Source organism: Moschus berezovskii, chromosome 14 (genome assembly GCF_049115385.1).
Source record: "Moschus berezovskii isolate FMDL1 chromosome 14, NW_MosBer_1.0, whole genome shotgun sequence".
Lineage (NCBI taxonomy): Eukaryota > Metazoa > Chordata > Mammalia > Artiodactyla > Moschidae > Moschus > Moschus berezovskii.
This window is the reverse complement of record NC_142473.1, coordinates 21,344,388-21,362,376: the sequence shown is the minus strand read 5'-3', so window position 1 is coordinate 21,362,376 and position 17,989 is coordinate 21,344,388. Positions and strand designations below refer to the sequence as shown.

General features: G+C 42.9%; 1 long non-coding RNA gene across 1 annotated transcript; it reads right to left on the bottom strand.

Moving 5' to 3' along the window:
* Positions 1-491: 491 nt before the first annotated feature.
* On the bottom strand, positions 492-17,621 carry LOC148775547 (uncharacterized). The gene is made up of 3 exons (XR_016038962.1): positions 15,030-17,621; positions 2,060-2,184; positions 492-906 (listed from the first exon to the last, which is right to left on the bottom strand). It is a non-coding gene; the product is annotated as an uncharacterized LOC148775547 (long non-coding RNA).
* Positions 17,622-17,989: the final 368 nt, after the last annotated feature.

Genomic DNA, 17,989 nt, shown 5'->3' with positions numbered 1-17,989 from the left:
AAGGCAATGGTTTTTCCCGTGGTCATGTATGGATGTGAGAGTTGGACTGTGAAGAAAGCTGATTGCCGAAGAATCGATGCTTTTGAACTGTGGTGTTGGAGAAGACTCTTAAGAGTCCCTTATACTGCAAAGAGATCCAACCAGTCCATTCTAAAGGAGATCAATCCTGGATGTTCATTGGAGGGACTGATGCTAAAGCTGAAACTGCAATACTTTGGCCACCTCATGCGACGAGTTGACTCACTGGAAAAGACTCTGATGCTGGGAAAGGTTGGGGGCGGGAGGAGAAGGGGACGACAGAGAATAAGATGGCTGGATGGCATCACAGACTCTGTGGACATGAGTTTGAGTGTACTCCGGGAGTTGGTGATGGACAGGGAGGCCTGGCGTGCTGTGATTCATGGGGTCGCGGAGAGTCGGACACGACTGAGCGACTGAACTGAACTGAACTGATTGCTGTTGTAACAAATTACCATGAATTTATTGGCTTATAGTGGCTTAAAACAATACAAATTTATTTTCTTACAGTTCTGGAGGTCAGAAGTCTAAAATCCAGGTGTTAGAAAGGCTGAATTTCTTCTGAAGTTTTCAAGAAAGAAATTGTTCCTTATATTACTGAACACAAGTTTGTATGCCTGACACACAGTGAGGCCAGCCAAAATGTCAGAGTTTGGAGCAGAGAAAGGTTCATTGCTAGGCCAAGCAAGGAGAACAGGTAGTTCATGCTCAAAAGCCCCGAACTCCCTGATGGTTTTCAGGGGAAGAGTTTTTATAGGCAAAATGTAGAGTGAAGGCAAACTTCAGAGTGTGTGACTTTCTCCTGATTGGTTAGTGGTGAGCAGTGCTCCAGGAATCTTTTGCTCAGTCTGAAGTTGCCTTCTTCCACCTGGCTGGGGGCCTTTGTTCCTGCAAAAGAACTCAAAGACATTGTTATGTATGCAGTATTCCTTGAGGAGGAACCTTTCCCCAAAGTTGCACTATTGTTTCTTTTTTATAAATGTCTTTTAAAAAATATTTATTTACTTATTTTATTTACTTAGCTGTGTTGCGGTTTAGTTGCAGCTTATGGGACCTTTCATTGCAGTGCGTGGGCTCCTCTAGTTGTGGTGTGCAGGCTTGGTTGTCCTGTAGCATGTAGGATCTTAGTTCCCCACCCAGGGGTTGAACCTGTATCCCCTGCAATGGAAGGTGGATTCCTAACCACTAGACCACCAGTATTGTTTTTTGACCATTCTTCCCTTGTTTCTGCATTCCTTCCCTTCCCTGATTAGCAGCTGTTTGACTCTGCCCTTTGGAACTCAGAGAAGGTCAAGGAAGCTGAATGAAGCCTATTTCTTACAATAAGAAATGGGGGACACAGAAAGGATTCGCACCAGGGAGGTCCTACCATTTGTACCATAGGGTCTTACTCAGCTTCTCTTAGCTTTTCCATCTTCTAGTGGCTTCTCGCTTTCCCTGACTGGTGGCTCTTTGCTCCATCTTCCAAGCCAGCAACATGACATCTTCTCCCTTTGACTCTGCTCTCTCTGCTTCCATGACTACATGCTCTTCTTTTTGTTTTGATTTTGACCCACTTGCTTTCCTCTTATGACTCTTGTGATTATAATGGGGCCTTACATTGATATCGCAGGATAATCTTTCCTTCTCAAGATCCTTAATCCTTAGCCTGCAAAATTCTGCTTGCCAAGTAAGATAGTATATTCACAGGTTCTGGAGATTGAAACCGTGTACCTCAGATTGGGACTTGAACCCATGAGCTGGGACTTGAACCTGGCCAAAACTGTGATTGGGACCTGAATCCACAGTCTTGATTAGAATCACTCACCCGGTGTCTGAACTTACTGAGGTTCAGGTTCTTTGTGTCTCAGTGAAGAAGGAATTCAGCAAGAGGCAAAGTGTTAGGCAAGAAGTATATTTCTTAATATAAGACACGTGTGAGAGATGGGCTTCCCTGGTGGTTCAGATGGTAAATAATCTCCAATGCAGGAGACCCAGGTTTGATCCCTTGGTCTGGAAGATCCCCTGGAGAAGGAAATGGCTACCCACTCCAGTATCTTACCTGGAGAATTCTGCGGATAGAGGAGCCTGGCGGGCTGCAGTTCATCAGATTGCAAAGAATCAGACACAATTGAGGGATGAACACACTTGTGAGAGATGCAAGCCAACAGGTGAAGGTGCTCTCCCCTGAGGATTAAGTGGGCAACAATTTTATAATCAAAGGAAAGTGGGGAAGGGGGAAAAGACCACCTTCTTTGGGTAGATGTCAGGCTTATATCACTAGCTCCTCCTTTGTATCGGGCAGGAAATTGTCTAACCCTATGAGGTCCAACTAGGATTATCATAGTGCTTATAGTAGAAGGATGGTAACATTTTTCTTTCACCTAATGACCTGGGGTGTATCTTGTGCTTTTATTTATGGTTTTATAGTTAAGCTGGCCTGCTTTGTTCCACAATGTTTTGATAGCTTTCTTGAGCAATCATAACTTACAGTGGGCTTCCTGTTTCTTCGGTTTCACTTTCAATCCACAGTTCCCTACCGGGACTTCTACAATTACCTGTATCCTATCTTATTCTATCCCTATCATTTCCCCACCCCCCCGCAGCCAGGTGTTTTACCCCTTTATGCTAAAAGGGGAAAATGGGGCGATGACCATTCATTAACTACTTTCTGCTGAGACTGGACGTTGGCCTGACTAGGAAAGCAGAAAAACACCTGGCTAACTGTCCCTACTCTTTTGGGAGGGCTGTAGGTAAAGAACCCGCCTGTCAATGCAGGAAACATTAGAGACACAGGTCTGGTCCGTGGGTTAGGAAGATTCCCTGGAGGAGGCCATGGCAACCCACTCCAGTATTTTTGCCTGGAGAATCCCATGGACAAAGGAGCCTGGTGAGCTATAGTTCGTAACGTTGCAAAGAGTCAGATAGGACTGAGGCAACTTTGCACACTCGCAAGGCAATGTTGCTCTGTTAACATTATTTTTACAGCCATCATAGAGGTTAAATAGTGTAGGATAAGTCTATAAAAAACACAGATCAAGAGAAATACAACAACAAGCATCAAAAGAGTCATTAAGAGAGTTTGTAATCATGATCTTGAGGACTCAAACCATTTTCCCAAAATAGTTCCTAAATCTGGGAGAGGGTCATTTAGGGCCTCTATCTGTGCATGTGACTCAGTAATTGAGATGCATTAGCAGATTCATCTGGAATAAATCATCCTGGTGGAAGCCACAGCAAGATATTTCTGCCATATATTCATTGGGTGCCATTAGGAGCTATCCCGGAGAAGGCAATGGCAAGCCACTCCAGTACTCTTGCCTAGAAAATCCCATGGACGGAGGAGCCTGGTAGGCTGCAGTCCATGGGGTCGCTACGAGTCAGACATGACTGAGCGACTTCACTTTCCCTTTTCACTTTCACACATTGGAGAAGGAAATGGCAACCCACTCCACTGTTCTTGTCTGGAGAATCCCAGGGACGGGGGAGCCTGATGGGCTGCTGTCTATGGGGTCACACAGAGTCGGACACGACTGAAGTGACTTAGCAGCAGCAGCAGCAGCAGCAGGAGCTATCCAGTATATTCCTGGTCTCCTTGCTCATTGGTTATATTCCTAACCAATGTCTCTAAGGATCCTGATGTGGTGACAAGAGACTCTAGATAACCATCCCATGTCTCTAGTCCTGTTTGCCCAGAGCACTCAAGAATTGTTTCTCTGATTCAACATAAGGGAGCTCTGTTACTTGGTCGATCATATCCTGGAGTGAACCAAATGAATCCATCCCAAATTTGAATCAAATAGTATTCCCACAATCTTGTGTTCTTATCCTTGACCATGGAATATGCTATCTGATGGGTTTGGGTGACCATTTTATTATGTGAGAATTTCAAAGAATGCCCATGATTTTGTACAACAGAGGCTATATGCCAATTAAGGGGGGTCCTGCATAGTAATGGATCTCTCCTTCAAAGTCATGCTTGCATTTCTCTCTTCTATGATTAAATCTCTTAATCCTAGCCAATCAGCCCCCTGGAATGGGGAAATCCACCATGGCAATCCAGAGGCACTGGAGAGGGAAAGTTGACCACACAGGCAACAACTGGAATTATTATTAAAATCCACATAAGCTTTAGCCAAAGTCAGGAAAACATTAGAACTTGCCGTGGCCCTTGCCAAAGGAACACTGTATAAACAACCATGCAGCACAGTATAGCTTTTGATATAGAAATTCTTGCTGAACACTTATCTGTTTCAAAGGTGGTAATGTGGTCTCTTCTGGTTCTCTTCCAGCAATTGTAATAAATCAGTATATCAGGTAAGTGAAGGGGATCACAGAGCAAGGAGCAGGAGAATCTTTCCCATCCATATTGGTATTCCAGAAATAATCTGCATATCTTACCTAAGGCTGTCTTTGAACAATAATTTAAAATCTTAGGTTTAAAGGAGTAAGCGGGTTCATTTCAAAAGAGTTATATGGTTTAACCCTTGAGATGTGAATTCAAGTGGGATGCCCCTCTATTTTCATTGTAGTGGGAGTTGATAATATCACTTTGTAAGAACCCTTCCTTCTTGGTTCTAACTGGTCATCTAGTGACCCCCTCTTTCCAGCTTTTGGTTAAATAAATCCCAATCTCTGGGGTTGTTGCTAAAGTATTTTGTTTAGTCGCTTTATCCATAATCTATGAGAGTCAGTTGTACTTGTCCTAAATTTGCAGCATAATCTCTAATAACAGCTATTTCTTTATCTAATAAAAAGTCATTCGTTAAGAAGGGTTTCCTATACATTAATTCATAGGGACTGAGTCTTAGCTTTTGTTTGGGGGCATGCCCTTATTCCATTAGAGCAGTTGGCAGTGTTTGGACCCAGTTTTCCTGAGTCTCTTGGCATACTATGACTACAGTTTGCTTCAAAGTATCGTTCATTTTTTCCACTTTCCCTGAGGACTGGCGTCTCCATGCTGCATGAAGGGAATAGTTTATGTCTAAGGTTTTAGCTACTTGAAGGGTAATTTTAGAGGTAAAGCCTGGTCCATTATCACTCTGTGTCAGTTCAGTTCAGTTCAGTCGCTCAGTCGTGTCCGACTCTGTGACCCCATGAATCACAGCACGCCAGTCCTCCTTGTCCATCACCAACTCCCGGAGTTCACTCAAACTCATGTCCATAGAGTCAGTGATGCCATCCAGCCATCTCATTCTCTGTCGTCCCCTTCTCCTCCCACCCCCAATCCCTCCCAGCATCAGCGTCTTTTCCAGTGAGTCAACTTGTCGCATGAGATGGCCAAAGTATTGCAGTTTCAGCTTTAGCATCAGTCCTTCCAATGAACATCCAGGACTGATCTCCTTTAGAATGGACTGGTTGGATCTCCTTGCAGTCCAAGGGACTCTCAAGAGTCTTCTCCAGCACCACAGTTCAAAAGCATCAGTTCTTCGGCAATCAGCTTTCTTCACAGTCCAACTCTCACATCCATACATGACCACTGGAAAAACCATAGCCTTGACTAGACGGACCTTTGTTGGCAAAGTAATGTCTCTGCTTTTTAATATGCTATCTAGGCTGGTCATAACTTTCCTTCCAAGGAGTAAGCGTCTTTTAATTTCATGGCTGCAATCAGCATCCACAGTGATTTTGGAGCCACAAAAAATAAAGTCTGACACGGTTTCCACTGTTTCCCCATCTATTTCCCATGAAGTGATGGGACCAAATGCCATGATCTTTGTTTTCTGAATGTTGAGCTTCAAGCCAACCTTTTCACTCTCCTCTTTCACTTTCATCAAATGGCTTTTTAGTTCCTCTTCACTTTCTGCCATAAGGGTGGTGTCATCTGCATATCTGAGGTGATTGATATTTCTCCTGGCAATCTTGATTCCAGCCTGTGCTTCTTCCAGCCCAGCGTTCCTCATGATGTACTCTGCATATAAGTTAAATAAGCAGGGTGACAATATACAACCTTGACGTACTCTTTTTCCTATTTGGAACCAGTCTGTTGTTCCATGTCCAGTTCTAACTGTTGCTTCCTGACCTGCATACAGGTTTCTCAAGAGGCAGGTCAGGTGGTCTGGTATTCCCATCTCTTTCAGAATTTTCCACAGTTTATTGTGATCCACACAGTCAAGGGCTTTGGCATAGTCAATGAAGCAGAAATAGATGTTTTCCTGGAATTCTCTTGCTTTCTCCATGATCCAGCGGATGTTGGCAATTTGATCTCTGGTGCCTCTGCCTTTTCTAAAACCTGCTTGAACATCTGGAAATAAACGGTTCACATATTGCTGAAGCCTGGCTTGGAGAATTTTGAGCATGACTTTACTAGCGTGTGAGACGAGTGCAATTGTGCGGTAGTTTGAGCATTCTTTGGCATTGCCTTTCTTTGGGACTGGAATGAAGACTGACCTTTTTGATTGAGATATTATGAAATGTGGGATTATCTCCTTAATCAAGTTCTTTGTTACCTCTTCTGTCCATGTGGGGAAAGCCTCTACCCGTCAAGTGAATGTGTCTATCATTACAAATAAATACTTGTATCCTCTGGACTTGGGCATCTGTATAAAATAATTTGGCAATTCTCCCCTGGGTAGCTTCCCTGGCATTGAACAAGTTTAATCAATAGAGGAGACAGTGGTGCTGTTTTAGGATTATTTTGTAAACATGTGTCACATGATTTGGTAAACTGGGCCACCACCATTTTTATTCCTTTACCCACAAACAAACTTTGCAGTAAATTCCAAAGAGCTTTGCATTCATAGTGGATGGTTTCCTGTAAAGCCTTGGTTGCTTTCCATTGCTGAGCTTGTGGAATCATAATTTTTTCATTTAACATGTACCATCCCCTTTGATTTATTAACCCTCTATTTTTAGCCCAATCCTCTTTTTCCTTGGTATAGCAAGGTTGTGGCATTTCCTCTATCAAGCCTGGGACTTTTAAAACTGCCTCTATTCTATCTGCTGGTATGCGAGCTGCTTTCTTTGCTTCTTGGTCAACTTGGGGATTTCCCTTTCCAATTTCAGACCCCGAATCTGAGCCTGATGTCCCCTACAGAGAAAAAAGTGAAAGTGAAAGCTGCTCAGTTGTGTCCAACTCTTTGTGACCCCACGGATTAGTCCATGGAATTCTCTAGGCCAGATACTGGAGTGGGTAGCCTTTCCCTTCTCCAGGGGATCTTCCCAACCCAGGGATCGAACCCAGGTCTCCCACACTGCAGGCGGATTCTTTACCAGCTGAACCACACAGTGAACTACAGCTATTTTTTGAGGATCTTGTTCTACCTCTAACAATTCAAGAATCTCTCTGCCATATTTATTAGGGGAATTTATTTTAGCTCAGCATACCTCTTTCTTTCCAGGTGGTGGCATGAGCATGTAGGATCAAGAAAGCATACTGAGAATCAGTATAAATTGTGGCTCATTTTCCTTTTGCTAGTTTAAGTGCCCTGGTCAATGATAAAAGTTCAGCCCTTTGAGCTGAAGTTCCATTAGTAGAGGTCCTGAGTCTATGGTATCATCAGCACTTATTATGGCATATCCTGCCTTTCTTTTTCCTTCTCCTAAGAAACTGTTTCCATCTGTTATTCCATTCAACATCAGGGTTTTCAAGGGGAATCTCCTTTGAGTCAGGCCTACTAGAATATACTTGTTCGATAACCTGTACAAAATTACAAAGCAAAACTTCCTCTTCCTGATCTCCTCATACATGCAAACTGGGCAGAAAAGTTGCAGAGTTTAAATCTTGATATACATTCAAATCTACTTCTGGGTATCTAGAAGAAGGGCCTGATACTTAATGATGAATCCTCTGGTCATCCAATGGTTTCCCTTTGCTTGTAAAACAGAAACCACCTGATGGGGTGTGAGCACTGTCATCCTTTGGCCCAGCATCAGCTTAGCAGTCTCTAATAACTAATAAGGCAGTTGCTGCCACTGCTTGTAGGCAAGGTGACCATTTTGTTGTTGTATGGTCCAGGGTCTTAGATAGATATGCAATATGTGAGTCCTAAATGCTGAGTTAACACACCAAAGGCCATACCCCCTCCTTCAGTCACAAGGAGAAAAAATGCTTTTTTCTAAATTAGACAATCCCAGAGCAGAGGGATCTAATAATTTTCATTTTAGAGTTTTGAAGACCTGTTCTTCTATATCTCCCCAGTTTAGTGGTCATATAGTTTATGAGCTCATAGAATGTTTTGGCGTCTAGTCCATAACCAGCAATCCAAATCCAGCAATATTCAGTTACCCCTCAAAAAGGCCCTAAGCTGTTTTACTGTTTTTGGTGACCTTAATCTCTGAATTAGCACCATTCTATCAGCAGATATAGACCTCTTCCCTGGGGTAAGCATGCATTCCAGATAATGAACGCTCTGTTTAGAAATTTGCATCTTAGACACCCCATAACCCTTTTTCCATAAATGAGTTAGAATCTTAACAGTGTTCTCATCTAATGCCTTCTTTGAAAAATTTGCTATTAAAATATCATCTACAGAACACTTATAAATGGTGAGTGAATCTTATTAAGAATAGTTTACAATAAAGGTATGCATTCTTTATAGTAAAGTATTACTACATTACATCTTATTTATTTTAGCAAATCAGTATATTTTCTGTATTTAATTATAAAATGTTAACTTAGTTTTTGAAGTTTATTTGCAAATACACTCTTTCCATTTGGCCTATGGTTTGTTGCCTACTTAGCTGAATATATAATGTCAGCTTATCCTAAGGCTGTCCTTAATTTACTTAAGAATTCATTGTAAGTAAAGCACTCACAGTGTACAGAAATTCATATTTTGGAGGTGCTTGATATATCTACAAAGAAAAATTAGGAATTACTTTGTTACAGAATACCCCTAGAAGTCTTTTCTCTAGAAGACTTAGTTGTGTTTATTTAAATAAACAAACAAACTGTAATGTTAGACTTGTGTTCATGGAAGTAATTAAGGTACAACATTATTATAGTTTCAAAGTTGTACATGATAAACCATATTTTGTTTTTCCTCTGTGTTTTTACTGAATGATCTATTCCACATCCCAAGGAAAGCATGAAAAAAAATTAGGTTAACTGTAGCATGTAGCATCACAGTCTTTATTTCATCTATTTTATTTTGTTGAATACTGTCTGGATCTTTGGTTATCCTGTTTGAAGACAAAGGACAAATGAAACATAGCAAAAAAAAAAAAAGGTCATTTACATATTGCAGAATAACACCATCTGTTAATTTTAATTCTCTCAGGTCTTGTGCCAAGGCATTCCCCCAAATATGTGGGCTATCCCTAAATCCTTGGGGAAGTCAAGTCCAAGGATATTGTTGGGTTTCTTTTTATCTGGGTCTGTCCATTGGAGGGCAAAAAGAAACTAAGATTCTTTGGATAATGGAATGCAGAAAGCATCCTTTAAGTCTAGTGCAGTAAAACAGTTGGTTTCTCCTGTGATCTAAGTCAGGACAGTATAAGGACTAGGCACAATAGGATAGAGGGGTTCCACTGCTTCATGAGGAGCTTTAGATCTTGTACAAATAGATATTCCTCAGTAGGTCTAAGAATGGGTAATATCAATGTATTGGGGCTTACCAGGTGGCCCATAGATAAAGAATCTGCCTGCCAATGCAGGAGATGAAAGAAATGTGGGTTTGATCCCTGGGTTAGGAAGATCCCCTGGAGAAGGAAATGGCAACCCATTCCATAAGTATTCTTGCCTGGAAAATTCCATGGATAGAGGAGCCTGGTAGGTTACAGTCCATGGGTAACATGATCGAGTGACTAATTGCATGCACACACACACAATATCAATGTATTACATGGTGACTGACAGAGTACCAATAAAACATGCAAAACCAGTAAACCATTCCAGGGTCTACTAAGGCGTCTATCTCAGCTTCAGATTCAATCTATTCCCTTCTGCTTTCTGTTAGAACGATTTGGTGATGAGGGTCGTTCCTTTGCCCCTTGAGAAACAGAGTGGCCCCTAGCTTAGTTAATAAATATTTTCCCATTAAAGAGATGAGACAATCAGGCACCAACGTAAAGGAATGTAAAAACAGCTAACCATTGATGTTATACAAAAGGGGCTCCAGGAAATTGCGCCCTTGTCTCTTGCCTGACAACCCCATTAAGTATTCCTTATGACTGCTAAAGTTTCCAGTCCTTTGGGTTAAGGCTGAGAAGGTTGCACCAGGGTCTAAGAGAAATTCTATTAAGTGGCATGCCACATCGATGACCACCTGAGGCTTGACATTAGTTCAGTTCAATTCAGTTCAGTTCAGTCGCTCAGTCATGTCCAACTCTTTGCAACCCCATGAACCACAGCACGCCAGGCTTCCCTGTCCATCACCAACTCCCGGAGTTCACTCAAACCCATGTCCATCGAGTCGGTGATGCCATCCAGCCATCTCATTCTCTGTCGTCCCCTTCTCCTCCCACCCCCAATCCTTCCCAGCATCAGAGTCTTTTCCAGTGAGTCAACTCTTCGCATGAGGTGGCCAAAGTATTGGAGTTTCAGCTTTAGCATCAGTCCTTTCAATGAACACCCAGGATTGATCTCCTTCAGAATGGACTGGTTGGATCTCCTTGCAGTCCAAGGGACTCTCAAGAGTCTTCTCCAGCACCACAGTTCAAAAGCATCAATTCTTTGGCGATGAGCTTTCTTATGTAGATGGTATCTCTAGACAGAGCCACTTTCAACCATAGGCCCTGTTAGTCTTCTGATTGCAAAACCATCAATGGCTGAGGGGTCCCCGTCACTCTCTGGCATCTGGGTCTTTCCCTCTGCCAATGCCCTGGATGTTTGCAAAGGGTGCATCAATCACAATCCTCCTTCCAATGCCCCTTTGTCCACACAGAGTACACTGGCCTTATATAGGTACCCATGGGCCTTGTGGTCTGCCAGGGCCAGACTGGCCTGGAAAACTAGCCTCCAAGTTGGTGGTCTCTCAGCAGACAAAGCCATTGAAATTGTTTGGGCCTTTTGCATAGTTCTTTGGGTTCATTAGACCTTTTCGGCCATATCCCTGTTATTGAAGACCAAATAAGTCCATTGGAGCAAATTGTTCATTGGAATCTGAGGACCAGCAGTTGCTTTCTGAATTTTGCATCTGATGTCTGGGATAGACTGGGATATGAAATCCATAGCCAAAATGGCCTGTCCCTTGAGGGAGGAGGGATTTTATACTTTTATATATACAGGTTTATATACTTCTTAAAAGCTTCTACTAGTCTCATTTGGAAGGCTGCAGGATTTTTATCCTGTCCCTGTTGTACCTCTTTCACCTTTTCATCATTAACAGGTTTTACTCTAAGTTTCTTCATGCTCTCTATTAAACAGATAATCATATGGTCCCATCTGTCTCTATCAATAGAATTGACCTGGTAATTCCACTGGGGATCTGCCTCAGGAAAACCATCATTTCCCACTGGATACACTGCATAGTTTTATTGGGCTTGAGCTGCCAGTTGGTCTGCATGGGATCTGGCCACTAGCATTACATGATGCTTTTCCTCAGGGGTACAGCAGTGGGATAGTAAGAACTGTAAATCCTCTAAGGTGAGATCAAAAGATCTCACTAGTCAGGTAAACCCCTTTGTAAGAGGTTCAGGATCCTCAGAAAAACTTCCCACCCTGTACTCTGCCATACTTAGAACATGCATTGAGAAAGGTACAGGGATTCTTATTGTTCCTTGATTTTCATCAGGAACTTCTCTCAGAGGCAAAACTGTAGGGGCAGTCAGTTGGTAACTTACACTGCTGCACGTGCTAGCTGGGCTAAGGATGGGCCCATTGGGAAATTCAGGGTAAAAAGAAGAGGATCCTTGATATGGGGAAGTATCTTTTCATTCCTGGCTGTGTCTTCCCCTGGGGCAATAGTCTCAGCTGGAGGGGGGTCTCCCACCTGAGGTGTTGCCCTTTTTGGAGCCACAGCTGCTTCTGGTATAGCAGCTACCACCTGGTGATTGCAGAGTAGCTCTAGCTGGAGGAGCAGCTCCTCCTTGTAGAGGGTTTGATTATCTGATGGCCCTGTGGTGTAGATCAGTTAAAATGTCTTCTATGTCCTTACCAGAATTATCCCTCAAGATACACGTGCCTTAAATTCCTTTTCAGTCTCAATGTCTAAATACAAAGCCATGAAAATTTGAACACTCAGAAGTTCATTTCATTTAAATTTCTTTCTACAATATAAAAGAAAGTGTTAGTTGCTCAGTCATATCTGACTCTTTGTAACCCCATGGATTGTGGCCTGTCCATGGGATTCTCCAGGCAAGAATACTGGAGTGGGTTGCTGTTTCCTTTTCCAGGGAGACTTCCTGACCCAGGGGATCTTCCTGACCCAGGGGTTGAACCCAGGTCTCCTGCATTGCAAGCAGATTCTTTACTGTCTGATCCACCACTGCAATACAGTGTCATAACTCAGGGACCTGTTTAGTGTCCACTTTTCTTGACTTCATAACTCATACTGTGGCCAAACCTGATTGCATAACCTCATGGGACTGTGGCCGGCCAGGCTCCTCTGTCTATGGAATTCTCCAAGCAAGAATACTGGAGTGGGTAGCCATTCCCTTCTCCAGGGGATCATCCTGATCCAGGGATCAAACCCGGGTCTCTCGCATTGCAGGCAGATTCTTTACCATCTGAGCCACCAGGGAAGCCTACGTAATCTAATACATTTCTTTCTTTTTTTTTTTCTTCTTAATTTCTGTTGTCTGAACTTCTCCCAATCTGGAGGATATGGCCCAGAGGGGTATTGGTTGGGGCTGATGCAGCCTGACTCACTTCAGACCCAAACCTCAGGTGAACTCCCATGTTATTCAAAATTCCACTCTTAAGTCAAAAGGCACACAATTTGGTCAAGATGTGCACTTATGATTTTAGATTTATCCCTTCCAATGTAGTCTTCCATCCAGGTGTTAGTGCCCAAAGAGTTGTCACACAGAAACAGCACAGCCCCGGCCGCCATCTTGGATTACAAAGCCACTCAGCGGTGGTGCTGGAACACACTCCACAGGAAGAACACCAGTCTGAACAGCAGGGTGTGAGGCCTTTGCACGTAGTCCCCTGTGAGCACATGAAACCCGACTAAGCACAAAGGGAGAAATAAAGAGCTTCTGGTTCGAGATGGCAGAGTAGAAGGATGTGCGTTCATTTTCTCCTGTGAGAGCTCCGAAATCACCACTAGGTGTTGAACAACCATCAACAGGGGGACACTGGAACCCACCAAAAAAACAGCCCACGTACAAAGACAAAGAACAAGCTGCAGCAAGATGGTAAGAGGGACACAATCACGATAAAAATAAATCCCATACCTGCCAGGTGGGTGACCCACAAACTGGAAAACAATAATATCGAAGAAGTTCTCCCACTGTTGTGAAGATTCAGAACCCCACATCAGGCTTCCAGCCTGGGGTTCTGACAACAGGGCTGGGAATCCCCAGGGAATCTGACCTTGAAGGCCAGAGGGATTTGATTATAGAACTTCCACAGGACTGGGGGAAACAGAGACTCCAGTCTTGGAGGACACAAGCAAAACTTTGCATGCATCAAGACTCAGGGGAAAGGAGAAGTGACCCCATAGGAGACTGAACTAAAACTGCCTGCAAGTGTTGGAGGGTCTCCTGTGGGGACTGGGTCTGCAGGGGCTCACCACAGGGATGGAGGCACTGGCAGCAGGAGTCTGGGAAGGTCCCCCTTGGCATAAACCCTCTTGGAGGTTGACATTAATCCGACCATGGAGCCATCAGCAGATAATTGGATTAAAGTTTTCCTGAGCAAGGCCAAGCCCATCAGAGCAAGATCCTGTTTTTCCTACTACCAGTCCCTTCCATCAGGAAGCTTACACCAGCCTCTTAGCCTCCTCCATCAGAGGGAAGACAGAAAAAGCAAGAATAACCACAGTCCCATAGTGACTAAAACAAAAACCACATTACAGAGAATTAATCAGCATGAAAAAAGAGGAAGCTATGTCCCAGATGAAGGGACAAGATAAAACCCTAGAAAAACAACTAAATGAAGTAGAGATAGGCAACCTTCCAGAAAAAATTTCAGGATAATGATAGTGAAGATGATTCAGGATCTTGGAAAAAGAATGGAGACAAAGATAGAGAAGATGCAAGAAATGTTTACCAAAGAACCAGAAGAACTAAAGAACAAATAAACGGAGATGAATAATACACTAGAAGGAATCAATAGCAGGCAGAAGAATGAATAAATGACCTGGAGGACAAAATGGTGGAAATCACTGCTGCAGAACAGAATAGAGAAAAAAGGATGAAATGAAGACAGCCAAATTTCATAATCAAAGGAAAGTGGGAAAGGGGGGAAAGATTGCCTTCTTTGAGTGGATGTTACTAGGATTATCATAGTACTTATTCAAATTAGTTGAAGGGTCGCAACATTTTTCTTTCACCTGATGACCCACAGAATATCTTGTACTTTTTTTATGGTTTTATAGTTAAACAAGTCTGCTTTGTTCCACGACATTCTGATAGCTTTCTTGAACAATCATAACTTACAGTGGTCTGCCAAATTTTCCTGTTTCCCTCTATTCACAGTCCCCCACTGGGACTTCTACAACTGCCTGTATAACTGTCTTAGTCTAACCCTATCAAAGTTAGGACATGAACATCTGAGGCATTATTTTGTCTTCAGTTCACAGCAACAACTCACAGTCACTCTTGTCCCATGTATACTCCAATCCACTTCTAATCTATTACTTTGAAGCAAATTCCTGACAGCCTATTATCTCATAAGCATTTTAGTATGTATCTCTAAAACATTGACCTCATTTAAAAACCATTATAATACTGTTGCAGGAAGGAGGACCCCTTCCCAGAGCCCGAGAGTGGGCTCTTGTCTAATATTCAGAAATTAATTGTCCGAGGAGACACCCATTCTGACAAAGCCAGAGACTTTATTAGGAAGAGGTGCCCAGGCAGACAGCTGCAGGATAAGGAAATGCAGGAGAACTGCTCTGCCATGTGACTCAGTCTCAGATGTTATGGTAGTAGGGTTAGTTTCCAGTTTGTCTCTGGCCAATCATTCTGACTCAGGGTCCTACCTGCTGGCGCACACATCTCTCAGCCAAGATGAATTTCAGCAAGAAGGATTCTGGAAGGTTGGTAGGACATATGGACTGAAGATTTCTCTCTCCTTTGGATCTTTCCCAAATTCTTCTGGTTGGTGGTAGCTTGTTAGTTCCTCTTCCTTACCAGGACCTCCTATTAGAAGATAACTCATGCAAGTGGTTACTATGATGCCTGGCCAGGGTGGGTGGTTTCAGTCATTGGTTCTACTAACAATACCGTTATCACACCTAAAACTCAACATAATGTGTTAATATCACTGTTTCATATTCACCTTTCTTTGATTGTCACAAAATGCTTCTTAACAGTTAAAACAGGTTCATGTGATCAATGTAACACATATGATTGATATATTCCTTAAATCTCTTTTAACTTACAAGTTTCTATGGTGGACATTGAGATATCCCATCCTGATCCCCTCTTGTGAAGGACTTATTGCACCAGTTCTGCTGTCCCAACATTCCAGCAGACTACATTTAGCTGTTAGTTTCCTCAGGAATTGATGCAGAGCCACCTCACCCAAGGCCATACCCAAGGCCACACCTCCTCTGGAAGGCCCATCTCTGGCAACTTATCAACAAAAAGGAATAAAGGCCTCAACATCTCAGCTTAACTGTCTCACAGTCAGCTTCCTTCCTGTCTCACAGACAGCTTCACATCCTGAGAGTTGTTACCAGGAGGTTTTCAATAGAAGAGCAACTAAAATGAGGTTTTGAAATGGAATCATTTCTGACTAGTATGATAAGTACATACTGCAGGCCAGGGCTTATGGTAGGGCGGTCATTACAGAACTAGCGTTCCCAACAGGAATAGGGATAATAGTATACCTCTGTCCCCCTTTGTCTGAAAAATTAATGAAGCTATTCTTTTCTACTTCACCCCAAACTCTGTCTGTCCCTGAGATTTGATTTGGCACTAATTCACAGAGGCAGTTTTCCATATCACACTGCAACATCTCAGCAAATGTACATAGTAATGGCATCTCCTTCCCTTCCTCCTCAAAACATGCAGCTATTTGTTTGGGTGACTATGACCTGGGGAAAAGGGAATACTTATATATTTCAAGACCATTGGCCATGGGGATGTAACATAGCAGGCCTGACTACTGTGCTTTGAAAGATCTTACAAGGTTGGCCTTGGTTGGCATCTGGAAACTTGGATTTCAGGAAGGTTCTCATTATCCCCAGAACTGATAAGAGTGGCTTATGATGCCAAAACTGTACAAATAAGTGGTTTATGCTGAATATGTGCCAGGTAGAGGCTGCCAATGTGATTCAGTTCAGTTCAGTTGCTCAGTCGTGTCCGACTCTTTGCAACCCCATGAATCACAGCACGCCAGGCTTCCCTGTCCATCACCAACTCCCGGCGTTCACTCAGACTCATGTCCATCGAGTCGGTGATGCCATCCAGCCATCTCATTCTCTGTCGTCCCCTTCTCCTCCCACCCCCAATCCCTCCTAGCATCAGACTCTTTTCCAATGAGTCAACTTGTCGCATGAGGTGGCCAAAGCCAATGTGATTAGCCCCAATAAAAACTCTGGGAGCCGAGTCTCAGTGAACTCCCATCATGGACAACATTCCTTAAGTGTTGTCACAAATTTTTGCTGGAGGGATTAAGCACATCCTATGTGATTTCACCTGAAAAGGACCCTTGGAGTCTCATGACTGTTTTTCCCCAGGCTTTGTTCCATGCACCTTTTTCCCTTGGCTGATTTTGCTTTATATCCTTTGCTGTAATAAATCACAGCCATGCGTAGATTATCTGCTGAGTTCTCTGAATCTTTCTGTGAATTACTGAAACTGGGTGTGGTCTTGGAGGTCCCCTTTGACAGGGACTGATCACTCATTGAAGGATAATCACATTGGACCTTTATAGTCATGAAAGGTATGGAGATTTGTCCACATCAGAATAGGTGCATATTCTGAGTATGGTTTTACCTTCACTGTCTGCAATGCTTTTGGCTTCATGGCCATACTTTAACTCAAAAGATTCCCTCATAGCTTTGGGTCTGATCAAGGAACTAACTTCACAGCAAAGGAAGTACAGCACTGGGGTCATGCTTATGGAATTATTTGGTCTTCCTGCATACCTCATTACCTAGAAGCAGTTGGACTAACTGAAAGGTAAAATGGCTTACTGAAGACTCAGTTACGGAGTCATACAGGAGATAAAATCTAAAAGGATGAGGTTCAATATTAAAGAATGAAGTATATGCTTTGAATCAGTTCAGTCCAGTTGCTCAGTTGTGTCTGACTCTTTGCGACCCCATGGACTGCAGCACACTGAATCAGAGACCATCATATACTATGCTGCTGCTGCTGCTAAGTCGCTTCAGTCATGTCCGACTCTGTGCTACCCCATAGACGACAGCCCACCAGGCTCCCCCGTCCCTGGGATTCTCCAGGCAAGAACACTGGAGCGGGTTGCCATTTCCTTCTCCAATGAATGAAAGTGAAAAGTGAAAGTGAAGTCGCTCAGTCATGTCTGACTCTTAGTTTTCCCTATATCCTGAATACATGGGTCTGGGAATCACAAAATAGAAGTTTGAGTGACTCCTTTCATTATACATTGAGTTTTTCTATCAATTCAACTCACAGATTTAAAAATATTTTACTACACTATTTTTTATTTTTTAATTTAATTTTTTTTTACACTATTATTCATTGTGACACTCATATTGCCCATTTTAGCCTCTTCAGATTTGCTTCCAAGTCCCTTTGCTATGTCCACAGTATTCTTTGATAGCTTTTTTACTTTCTGATGTGACAAGATACCCAGGGTCATTTTGTTTATTTCCTGCTCTAGACCAAGCATCAGGCATGTCATAAAAAAGCCCTGGCTCTTTTCAGTGCAAAATAGTACTTAGACACCAGAGTCTGGATGTTGGTGGATGTGGGAAGGACTGAGAGCAACTGATTTAGTCATTGTGACACC